The sequence below is a fragment of a genome, unplaced genomic scaffold, assembly GCF_019419815.1.
Source record: "Pyrus x bretschneideri cultivar Hongxiangsu unplaced genomic scaffold, Pyrus_bretschneideri_v1 Contig68, whole genome shotgun sequence".
Classification (NCBI taxonomy): Eukaryota; Viridiplantae; Streptophyta; class Magnoliopsida; order Rosales; family Rosaceae; genus Pyrus; species Pyrus x bretschneideri.
This window is the reverse complement of record NW_025999807.1, coordinates 1,835,545-1,848,771: the sequence shown is the minus strand read 5'-3', so window position 1 is coordinate 1,848,771 and position 13,227 is coordinate 1,835,545. Positions and strand designations below refer to the sequence as shown.

Genomic DNA, 13,227 nt, shown 5'->3' with positions numbered 1-13,227 from the left:
TCAATTTAAGCATAATACTAGTTAAAATACAAAACTGAAACTGAAATTAATAATCATAATAATTTAAAAATGAACCACCTTCGAACTCTTCATCTTCGAAATGGAGTTCCTCGGAGTGCTGATTTTCAAAATGTTGATCCATAGAAAAAGTTAATGGAAGGAGAATGAGAAAAACTGAAATGGAGGAAGAAAGGAGAAGGAGAAAAAGAAGGAGAAAGATTGAAATTGGGGAAGAAATGAAAGCACGAATGAAATGGGGAAGAAAGGCGGTTTAAATATGGATACTGAGTTGGCGTTGGTTAAAACTGACATTGATTGCACTGACATCGAACTAAAAGCCATTGGCGTCGAATTAAATGAAGCTTGGTGTTGGTTAAAACCGACACCAACTTCTAACACACATTACTGATATGCACTTCGAATTAAATGAAGCCACTTCCTGACACACTTTATTGAAATTCACGTGGCGTAGGTTTAGATGAAATTTGACCATCATCTGACACACTTTACGGATAATGAAACTCACGTCAAATTAAATGTACTTGGCGTCGGTTAAAACAAACACTAAGTCTGACACTGACTGCAAACTCTTCTCAATCCATTTCCTCGTGCAAAACAAGCGGGAAAATTCCCGCCTAAATATTTCAAATTATCCGTCGTCAATTAATTCTTTATGTATTCAACCAGCTCAAATAAAATCCCTACAAAATTAAATTGTAAATAAAAATTAAACATAAGAGGAGAAAGTAAAAATACTAGAAGCAAGAAAAACTTACTGTGAAGAAGAAGGAATTAATGAAGTTGGAAGAACAAATAAGAAAGATGTAAGAGACAAAGAACAAAACACAGGGGAGAGTTTATAAATTGGAAGAAGAAATGAGAAAGGTGTGAGAGAGGAAGAAGAAAACATGGGGAGGGTATATAAAGGCTACCAATTTGTCGCCTACAACCGATACCATGTATCAAACTATTTAAAAAAAAAATTAAAATCCATGTCGGCTACAACTGACACAGGCTTTGAAAATATTAAAAAACTTTCATTAGTGTCAGGTAGAAGCAACACCAGTCTTCTTTTAACCGACGCTAACTTTATGTCGGTTACAAGCGACACGATTTTTTTTAGGCAACACCACTATTTAAAAAAAATATTAAAATCTATGTCGGTTATAAGTGACATTAACAATTTATGCCGATTATAAACAACATAGACAGTTTATGTTGCTTATATCTGACAGAAATTCCGACACCATGTTAAGTAGGTGTCGGAAATATCTTATCCGCCACTACGTTATATAAAACAGACACTAACCACCGACACAATAAGGCCCTTTTGTAGTAGTGTATTAGATGAGTAATGTTATTCATACCACGTTTTTGTAACACATTTTCATACCATCTTAGGTGACATTTGATGTGGACAGCCACATCATTTGAATTAATCAAAATTTTAAATTTAGTTCATTATTTAATAAACTAATAATTAATAAAAACTAATTAATTAAATGATGATTGTAATATAGAAGGAGTCTTTCTCTTTCAGTTCCTTGGGTTTTGCAAATTTTTCAAATGATGTGGCTGTCCACATCCGATGCCACCTAAGGTGGTATAGAAATATGATATAAAAACATGGTATGAAATAATTACTCCTATTAGATTATTACTTAAACCTTAATTAACATGTTTATTTTCTATTAGTGACACATCATTTGGTTTGCAAATTTGATATAAAATTTTATTTCCCTAACATTATCCATATGATAAATGTTACATTTCAAATGTGACAAATAAAAATTGGGTGTAGAGATAAAATTGTTTAGTTACAAATCGGCGAGCAACGATTTTGTCCCCATCGAAAAAAGGGAAAATTACTGATCCTCCTTTTTGCTCCGCCTTCAACTCACCTCCTCACCGGCCTCTCTTTTTCGATCGGTTGGGCCATGGAGGGATGGTCGTTGGCGTCATAGAGGCACCACTGGTGATTGGGTGGTTAACCGGAAATGGAACACGGGGATGTGGGGGTTTGTTGTTGGATATGGCTTTTTTGTTTTTTTTTATAATCTCAAGAGAAAGAGGAGAGGTCAGCGGTGAAAGATAGAAAGAGAGAAGAGGGGATTGTGGCCTTCGACAGGAAAAAGTGCCGCAAGATTTGGATTGGGTTCGTTGGAGGAGAGAACTATTGTTACGATCTTTTTTTTTTTTTAAATATTTTATTTTATTTTCAAGACATGTGAAATGATCATTTTGTGAAATGATCATTTTGATCCTAAGTTGATGTTTTAATTATTTATCAAGTCTCGACTCGAGAATTCAATTCTCATACTTTCTAAAGTTTCATGAATTTTGGTACATTAACATAACGTCGAAAATTGAATCTCAAATCGAAAGTAGAAGGGCCTAATTGTAATTTTACAATTAGTCGAGGGCAATTTTGGTAATTCACTTAACTTAGGTTGAGTAGGATTTATCCCACGTCCGGGCCTCTCTCTCTCTCTCTCTCTCTCTCTCTCCCCTCTTTATCTTCAGAACTCACTCTCTCCCTAAAACACCGAGAGAAGAGAGCTCTCACTCTTCCACTTACCTTCACAAATCAACCTAAATCTCTACATATTTGAAGTCTGTGGGATGCAAGGATCACAATGGTGGTCTTGTATGTGAGATCGGTGCAGTGTGGACCTCGACACCATTAGAGCCGAGAGCTTGAAGCTCTCAAACTCAAACCCAGGCATGGTCTCTGCTTACCCCTTGAATTTCTGTGTTTAACCTTATCATTTTTCACTCTGTGATGTTAATTTTATGTTGAAACTCGAGGGTTTCAACCTCTGCAACTTTTTTGCATACGAATCCAGCCCTAACGACCGGCAAAATGTCGTTGAGTTTGAAGTCGGCTGGTGTTGGTGATCCATCCATTCTCTCTCTATCTCTTGTATCTGGGATGTTTGGATGAGGCTTTTGAGCTATGTGGGCAAGAGAAGGAGGACGAACTCCAGCGAGTTCGAGCCATGATTCACCCCCATTCCCGCTACATGTGGTATGGATAAGTTTTGAGTCATCTTTTTGGGATTTTCCTCGAGTTTAATGTGGTGTTGGCCTCTATTTTGATGCATGCAAACTCTGTGTCACTTTCTGCAGTTTCCGACGAGTTTTTTTGAGCAAAAACTGTTGAATCCGAGGTGGATTCAATCTCTCATCCTTCTAAACTAGTTTTAGGTGAGTCTCTTGATCTCTGGGATCAATTTGGAATTAAAAGTCTGTAAATTTGGAGCTTGGGGAAGGCCTGATCGTCTCTGTATTTTGCTGCAGATTCCGGCGACCGCCGTTTGACGGCTACAGTGACGGTGCCGTTAGCTTTAACGGCATATCTTTCCTCATCATGTATATTCCGTTATCTTTGTTGAACCTCACCGCACCAAAACGTGGCTCTGGCGACGACGAGTGTGACATCTACTTGTTGAACCGCGACGGCGAGTACAACAATGCGTTCACCGACAACGGTGGCTCACAATGGCATGTGACACCACTGCGGCAACGTGTGGTGGCGCGTGGCCGGAGCACAACGGCATGTGCGGAGGTGTGTGCAGGACCTATGTCCTATGTTTAGGTTTTTCAATGCTCTGAATCACATGGCACCCTCCGTTTGTGCAAATTCATTACTTGAATGGTAGTTTTGGACGATTTTCATAAAATGTTGATTAAAGCTTAACTTAGCTTTATATGATTATCATAGGTTTATTAGAGGATACAAAGAGATCAAGCAAGGAGCCTATTGACAAGGAACGCTCTGCTTACCTGTGAGTGGAACCCTTTCGAAAAATCAAACGTTTTTACGTTATATATATATATATATATATATTTATATATGCTTTTATATGCGGATGCATATTACTTATGTTAGTCTTTTACAACACTTATACTTAAATCAATATTAGATGATATCTTGAGATCATTGGTGATTTACTTTCACCACATGGTTATCATACATATCGTCTAGCTAGCTATGGCCGCAGGATTTATTAAAGGCACATTATATTCTAGTAGAGGCTAGAATTCGCTAGTAGACGCTAGATATTGATCAGGTAGATGCCACTTTACCTGCTTGCTATACATTACTTTATATGTGATTGATTTACTTTCTTTGATATGACGAGCAAGATTGAGTTGATCTTGACTACTATTATTGTTGTATTACTATGTATGTAGTTTTCACTATCTATGTTTTCAAAATAGAGGTTATTATGTTTAAATGATTTTGAAGTGATAAAACTGGTCCGCTCACGTTTTGTTTTTTTGGCCTCTTTAGGAAGTAACGAGAATAAGAAGAACACCAGTGGTGACGAGTGGGCTTGGCAGTGAGGTTTTCATCCCTTGGATTTAGAGCGATAGTTCATTTACTTTAGTTTTATCTTAATTGTAATAATTGCATGATCGCACTTTTGATAATGCCCAACATCGCACTTTTCTATGTTTACTGTTGTATGAAACTTCTAGCTGCTTTAATGTGATGTGATAATAACGGGATTTAATCCCAAGATATTTTGTGTCCCTAAGTGGGGAGGTTGATATGTGAACTATGTAGTAGCTTTGGATTTATTATAAATGAACATGAAAAAACATATGAATATCACTTGGAAGAATGTTCTAAATCATATTCAAGTGAATCATGTAGAAACGTATCACATTGGATAGTAGACATGAAACATACTATCACTTAAACAATGTGATCAAGAGTATTGTATTAGAGAATGACCATATTGTATTGTAGCTGTAACTGGATAGGTTCTCCAACCACTTCTACTTAGCTTGGGTAGCCGTGACATACTGCTAGGTGTCACTCATGGTTTGTGGAAGCCCTGAAGATTATCAAACACTAATCTTCATCAAGGGAAGAATTGAAATGTGGTTTCAATTCACAATCGATCGTTAAAAGTAACAATCACCCCTTACCTTGCTAAATGGAACCTAATGGATTGTACAACATGTAAGGATGAATGTGAAGAAACATAAATGAGATGAATAAGCAATTAAATAGTTTAATTGAGAATGGTCAAGGTTAATTAATTAGTTACTGCATTATACGAAAGGTTTGTTTTGGGCTTTTAAGTTAGTGTTCGATTATTGAGTCCAAATGGGTTTTTGGTCCATAAGGCCCATTGAGTTTAAGTTGTATGACAACTAAAACTAAATGGGAAAATTAGCCCAAAAACAAAGCCAAAACTGGCCAAACTAAAGAGAGGGTGAACTTGGCTTAATTGCAAGTTTGTCACTCACTTATGAGGTGGTATAAAAACATCTATATAGCCATTCTCTCACTAGGGTTTTCTTGAGGCAAATAAGAGAAACTTTTTCTCTTTCTCTCTATAGAGGCCAGCCTTCCTAGAGGAGTTCACTAGCATCCAACTTCCTTTAGGTAATCCATTTCATCTTCACACCATCATCCTTGGTGTGGAGACTTAGAGGTACCAAACCTTTGGTACTTTTGGAGATCCTTTCCTCACATCCTCAAGAAGAAATTAAATAACCAAGGAGCAAGGAAGTGACTTGAAGGCCCTCCACGTGGGTGAATCCCTTGTGTAAATAAGGATGAGCTTCAAGAGTCTTTAGGTTCACCATATACTAGGCTTTGAATTTCTTTGGGTCAAAGAATTTTTTTGAATGCATGCCTACTTTAAGAGTTATTTCTATGCTTGTATGTTCAATATTCTCACATGTTCTTAGCTAGGACAAAAGTTTTCTTCAAGTGGTATCAAGTGCCTAGGTCAAGTGTATGGTGAATCCTTTTGGATTTTGTATTTTCAAAGTTTATGTTTTGAATGTTGTAATTGTTACAAGCTTTATTCTTACTTCTTTGAATGTAAATTTTGTTAGAAAATTTTCCATCTCAAAAGTTGTTGATGTAGTTAATTTAAGCATGGATTTTGGAGCTAAAATTTGGTGCCATGTTTGTGGAGAAATTCGGCCAAATCCATGGGGTGGATTTTTGGGTTCATATTTGTCTTGTTAAAAAGGGTTTAAAGCGACATTAGGAATCCCTAAGTACCCTAAGATGTTAACCCTCTTTTGAGTAGTGAAATTTTGAGTTTTATTGAGTGAAAACATTCATGGAGCTCTTATGAGTTTTCATTGATGTTCTTCAATATTCTTGATGTTCATACCAAGAACAAAAAGTTTGTTGTTTTGAGTTCAAAAATGTTTGGTTCTTTATTTGAAAATTTTGTTAGTCATGGTTGGTGTACTTGTTTGGTATTTTATTATTTAAGGTCATACCAATCACTTCCTTCAACATGCAAATCAACTCACACACACAATCACCGTTTACCAAAACTGGCCACCCCTACAATGGCTGTACTTTTGGAACTTCTATGCAATAACATAAAGTTTTGATACTTTTGTGTATTTGCACTTTGACCTGAAAGCTTACGTGTCACATCCCAATCTCGACTTTGACGTATCACGATATTGTCTGCTTTGGGCCACGTCTTCATGGTTTTTTTTTTGGGTTTCAGCACGAGAGCTTCCTGGTGGGTCACCCATCGTGGGATTGCTCTCGCGCAAACTCGCTTAACTTTAGAATTCCAATGAACTCCGAAGCCAGTAGGCTCCCTAAAGGCCTCGTGCTAGGTAAAGATGGGAATATACATATAAGGCATAGATGATCATTCCCCTGGGCGATGTGGGATCTAACAATCCACCCCCCTTAGGAGCCCAACGTCCTCGTTAGCACACTCGCACTACACGGCATAGTGGCTCTGATACCAAATTGTCACATCCGGCCCCGACTCTGCCCTAGCATGATATTGTCCGCTTTGGGCCACGTCCTCACGGTTTTGTTTTTGGGTTTCGATTTGAGAACTTCCCAGTGGTCAACCATCATGGGATTGCTCTGGCGCGAACTCGCTTAACTTCGGAGTTCCAGAAACAAAACCGTATGGGTGTGGTTGGGGCCCAAAGTGGACAATATCATGTTATGGCAGAGTCGAGCCCGGGATATGGTCGAGCCCGGGTTGGGATTTGACAATTTGGTATCAGAGCCAATCCCTGGCTGGAAGTATGCTGACAAGGGCGTCGGGCCACTAAGGGGGTGGATTGTTAGATCCCACATCGCCCAGGGGAATGAATCCTTTATGCCATATATGTATATTCCCATCTCTACCTAGCACGAGGCCTTTTAGGAGCTCACTGGCTTCGGAGTTTGCGTGAAAGCAAAGCAATCCCATAATGGGTGACCCACTGGGAAGTTGCTCGTGAGTTCCCAGAAACAAAACCGTGAGGGTGTGGTCGGGGCCTCAAGCGGACAATATCGTGCTACGGCGGAGTTGAGCTCAGGATGTGGTGGAGCACAGGTCGGGATGTGACATTACGTGTTTACATAAAGACCCAAAATCATTAAAGGACAAATTGTTTTGCTCTTTGTATGAAGTTTTTTTTTTTCTTTCCGTAATTGTTGAAATTTTGGGGGTCTAGTAATTATATGAAGTTGTGAACTTTGTGTTTTTAAAAAGTGACCCCAAAAGTTTGTGTTTTGCATAATGGCCCAATAGTTGAGGGAGAACAAAATTGTTTTGTCTCTTTAACGAGAATTTGATTTTCATTTAATTTAGCTCCATTTAAATCAACTCTATGGATTCAAGAACCAATTGTTTAAGTTGCTTTTTTTAGTTAATGTGATTAATTTCCAAACGGCATGATTATGAACCAAAGGCCTATGATAATTGAGTTATGTGATTGACTGCTTAACACTATGCATGAATGGGTTAAGTAGTTTAGATTTGAATGTCATTTGATTAGTCCAATTGTGATGTAAAAAGGTGTAAGCCCTTCTCATTATTTCAAGTATTCCCTTTTGTTTACTTGTATGAAAATTGGAATAGTTAAACCCAATGCCCAATAAGAAATAAAGGTTTAATTAAAATAAATGTGTAACTAAAATCAACGACTACCCACCTTAGACCCAAGGTCTAACGCAAGGCTCGTGTTGGATCAAATCAAACAGTTCATAATCATCCTAAGACCTAAGATGACTATTCAGTCCATATGAGGATGCTACACATTCGTTAGAAGTTCCATATATAACCTTGGACCAATGGTTGTGATAGGCCCAATACTTGTTAATAATATTAAAATGAACTTGATGTAGCCTAACACTACTTCCTCAACAAAATAAATATTAAGTTGATGAACAAAAAGATGCTTTGAACATTTCTTTATGGACCTTCTACCATGGTAAGCTCCAATCATCTATGACTCATACACCTTATCCATCCAGTTCTAGGGTATATAAAGTATGTGTTTACATTTAGGAGGAACTTATAAACATATGATGAAGTGAAGGTAGGTAACAAGTATGGTCAATATGATATTCTTTTGAGGCCATTCTTTGTTCCTTTGCACGTCTTTTTAGGCAGTATGGGTTATTACGAACACATGAATGTTATAACCCACAGCCTTGCTAGTTGCATAAACTTTGCATTGGACTTCTGGGTCAAAAGCGCCATATGTCCGTATCCGTGGCCCGCCAATCGTTACTACGCTTATTGCGGTTCGAGTCTCTGAAGTTGCTAATCATTCTAAACAGATTGGGCTAAAGGAGACTAATCTGACAGTGTAACTTTGAACATTTTTTTAACTTGCATTGCTGTGAAGTTTTCAAAGTTTGGGCCTTGTTTTGAACGAGTAGGGTACTCTCTGCATCATGGAAAAAAATAAAGAAAGAACACATATTTAAGACAAACAAATGCTCTTTATTCATGATCTAAGTAAAGTTGGTTTACAAGGGGGCGTGATTGAGTTCGAAAAAGATTGCCTATATATCCCTGGGATAGAGAATCAAATCACTGGTGTACTTTTAAGGAAAAGATGAAATGACATAAAAATTTTCATCAGGGATCACTTTTGATAATAAGCCTATGGTGAGGCGTTAGGAAATGAGCTCTTCGTGGACTTGTTTTCACGCAAACAGCAGCTTTGTGATTGACTCCGGAGAGGATTGCCTACATATCCTGGGAAGGGAATCAAATCATGTGTAGTTCATCTGGTGATTGGCTTTGTTTCAGGCCATCTCGAGCAGTCTGCAAGGGCTTTAATCTTCTGCAGTGGAGACTCCATTTCCTGGCATAGGTTTTCCAGTTTATTTGTTGTTGAATCTTTCACTACTTGGTAACATTCTGGGATAACGAGGTGGGATTCTGTCATTAAAAGGGACCTTTCCCATGACATGTAACTATTCTCGGTCGAGGATAACATTGTATGGAGACGAGCTATCCATCACATGGAAAGTCATCATATGCTCAAATGGTTTTGCTCGAACCATGAGACGTATTGTCCCCATAGCGCTTAGTAAAGTTCCCCTAAGGGTCTGGATAGTAGATTTTCTTGAGCTGATTTCATCCAAGATGACATCTTTATAGCTACACCTTTGAAGAAGACATTGATTTTTGACCTATTATCGATTAAGATTCTTCTGACCATAGCATGTTGGATTTGTAGCTTGACGATGAGGGTACCGTTGGAAGGCATGTAAGCAATTCCTGGCCTGGTTGAAGAACATTTCACTTAGGGTTCTCCCTGGGTCGTCTTGTTTCTGTTTTGTACTTTCTTGAAATGTTCTTGTTTTCCTTTTATACGATTGATGCCCGGGAAGAACTTCTTACCTAAGTGATGGTGAAGTAGCGATCTTGGAGTTTTTTGCTGCCTTGTCATATGTGCTATCAGGAAGGGCTCCTGGATGAACCATTGAGCAACTTGCAAAAATGGCTATTCGACGGCCAAGTTAGTGAATGACTTTTAGACTTAAGCACTAGGCAAAAGAATTCAAGTGTATAGATTGCGTTGCTGTAGAAACCCTAGATGGGTGTATTTATACCATGGGAGAGACACCTTTTTAAGATTGAATCCTTGTTCTAAACTGGAAGAATCCTAGAGGATATCTAGTAAGTAGATATTGCATCCTCTTAGGAGTTGTGATTACTTGTAGTGCATTTCTATCCTTAGATTGTAAGGACTCCAAGACTTATAGGATTTGATTATGTCCATATGTGGATCAAATCACGTGTCTTGTGGAACAAGCATGGTCATCTAGAGTTGTCTCTTGGACTCTGCCTATTGCCTTGGAGTAAAGTGATGGTGGTACCCTGCTCTGTCTAATACAGCTTCGCTCGGAGCTGGTGAGCCCACAACCAGACTTCTGAGGTAACAGTATTCGAATAAGCCTAACTCTGGCCTTGGAAAATCATGCTCCCACAACAAGGTAGATATATTTGCATGGTAATGATGACAAGTTGGGTTCCGTCCATAACTATCATAAATTGATGATTTTTTGCAAAAATGAAAAATAGAAAGACCATATAATTAGGAAGTAAAAAAAGTACATTAGAAAAGTAAAGGAACAAAAAAACGATGTGCTGTAATTTAAACGCAACTTTTACAAGCAAATTAAGCCAAAATAAACTAATTTAGTTTACCTATCTTTACCACACAATTTATCACAAAATATATTTACTTCCTGATGCCATTTGCAAGAATTATAGTTAATGAATTTTTCATGGTCAAAGAAATTCCAATGCGATTGGATTGTGAAAGGACCCTGTGGACTTTCACAGTCTTTGCATGCTTTCGTGGTAGCAATGTGATTGTGAAATTGTAGAATTTCACCTATTACTTCCTTGTTTACCTAAGGGCTCAACAAATACCGGTAAACCATATCTTGATATTCCATTACGCTTAACCGTCTTGATATGTGAAGGTTGAGAGAATACAAAAGCTTGAGGCCTTCATGCTTGGAATTCCCCCTTCCTCCTTGCGTAGCACACCAATATGACACCTTAGATGTACGTTGCTACTTCATGACCCTTTGAGATCGCCATCTTTACAGCCTCAATTCCGGCTTCCTGTTACTGTTTTGAAAGACGTATCCATCCCTAGCATGTACAGGGCGTTGGAATTGCCGCACTCCATGCAACGTTTCAAGAACGTGGAGACATCTTCATTATTGCTCCATGAAGTAAAGGGGTTAAAGCCTTCAAATTCCCTAATGTTGATGTGTTCGAATATGCGGTTATCTTGGCTAATTTGGTTGAACTTCTTGCACACCATCTTTGCTAAAAACAGGTATTTTAAAGACCGGGAAACAACCTTCGTCAGTTTTTGGACAAGAAGTTCGTGGAGAAGAGATTGTGTGGGCGTTGAGGTGGTTTTGGCTTGCTTCATCTTTTTTGAACTTGTGGTTTTGAAATAAAACACAAGCCCTTGCGAAGACAACTTAAATATATGGTTTGTATCTTGGACAATAAGGGTAAGAGATATGATAGAGTGAACAATTACACATTGGAATTGAATGGTTCTGACAAGAACCAGAATTTGGTGAATATATAGAGATGAAATATCCTTTGCATACAACTGTTCACATACACCTTTTTATGTTCCTTACAAATGTTCAGTTATGCCTAACAGTCATATCATTTACAATTAATTAATTAATTAAATAGTTATATTATTTCTTTATTAAATAATTAATCTATTTCACTACAATCATATGTATATTCGTACACCAATATTATGGTGTAACTTCACACATGATTACAAATATTGTGAAAACCATGTTATCATAATCATATTTGAACACAAATACATTAATTATAAGGTCACTAATTCTAGAATAATGGCCAATTGTTAGTTATATATACAAATCCATGTTAGTTATATATACAAAACCATGTTATCATAATCATATTCGAACACAAAGACATGAATTATATGCACACTCTATGCATATGGTATGCACACTATATGCACATGATATGTAAAAAACTCCTTGGGCAGGGAGCTGCTTATGGAATTTCTAAGACACATTACGATGGTAAATTTTAGTCAAATAGGAAAGATGGAGTTTTAAAGTATATATGAAAAATTAGTATTGAGTCGATTATATCATAAAAACAAAACTTGTTTACATCTTTAATGAAAAAAATTACCGCATTAAATTCGAATAAAAATTAAAGTCATGACTTAAAACTATATTACCATGACATTTTTTTTCAACATAATTAGATCTTCCTCTAAAGTGTTTTGAACCAAAAAGGAATTAAATTTTATATGGTAAAACATAAGACTAGGTTTAGAAAAAAAAAAACAAAAAAAGATTTAAAAACCATCTAGTTTCGAACCCTTGTCTTGTTGAAACTACCAAACAATACTCACCAACTAACATGACACTAAATATTGTTTAAACTTGCACACAATTGATATATAGTACAAAAATTGTAGGATAGACCTGGACCAACCCTACCATCTATGTGGCTCCGCCACTGATCCATTTCCCTAACCTATATTATTGATGTGATAAATAATAGCACTCAAATTAAACCCTCTTATTGACAATTGTAGTAAATATGTAAGTTGGGATCGTTCTAGGCCAGGGATTAGGAGGGATTGCTAATCTAATAAAAACTGACTCAAGAATACAAAACTAGGCTTAAAAACACTTAAATAAACTCAAAGACTCTTAACTAAACTTATATGACTCAAAACAAACTAAAGAGACTCAAAACAACACAAAACAATCAAATAGACTCAAACTAGACTCTAGGACTTAATTTGGACGAAAATGGAATTGGTTTTGACTTAAAACACTCAAAAACACAATTTGGACAGATTCTAGCTATTTAGACACAACAAAGACAGAGGGATTGGGTTTTTGGACGAATTTAAAGTAAAAACAATTAACTTAAAGACTTAAACAAAGTTTGGACGAATTTGGGAAAAAACTATGGATGATTAGCTAGCTAAAGGATTCTTTTCCACACATGATACATTTGAACACAAATTGATTTCTAGTTGCTTTCTCAATAAACCATGAATCTCAACACCCCAAATTAACCGTGACATCACTAATTAACCCTCAGATTCTCCTTTAGTTATTGGATTGGATGACATCATTCGACAACCCAAAGCATTCTTCAAAAGTTCCCTACATGACATCATAATAGAGATACAATCAAAGATCATTACGTTCTATGAAAATCATAAGCATTGACAAAGCATTCGTAACTATGACATCATGATACTCATGCCAGGAATTTAACTTAACATGATTGTGGTAAACAACCTTAACCACTTGTGAATATAAGTTTGCAATGATTATGTGAAACTCCCTTATATTCTAGCATCAAATTCAAGCATGCAATAAAGTAGGCCTCCGTAATCAACATACAAGAATAAGTTCTCAATCAAACGGTT

At 37.0% G+C, this 13,227-nt stretch overlaps 1 long non-coding RNA gene across 2 annotated transcripts; it reads left to right on the top strand.

Annotated features, from left to right (window-relative positions):
- The first annotated feature begins 2,482 nt into the window (after positions 1 to 2,482).
- On the top strand, positions 2,483 to 4,526 carry LOC125472255. Of its 2 annotated transcripts, XR_007254184.1 has the most exons (6): positions 2,483 to 2,727; positions 2,809 to 3,028; positions 3,130 to 3,207; positions 3,301 to 3,568; positions 3,725 to 3,788; positions 4,298 to 4,526. It is a non-coding gene; the product is annotated as an uncharacterized LOC125472255 (long non-coding RNA). The 2 variants fall into 2 exon arrangements; XR_007254183.1 differs by having other exon boundaries at positions 2,484 to 3,028.
- Positions 4,527 to 13,227: the final 8,701 nt, after the last annotated feature.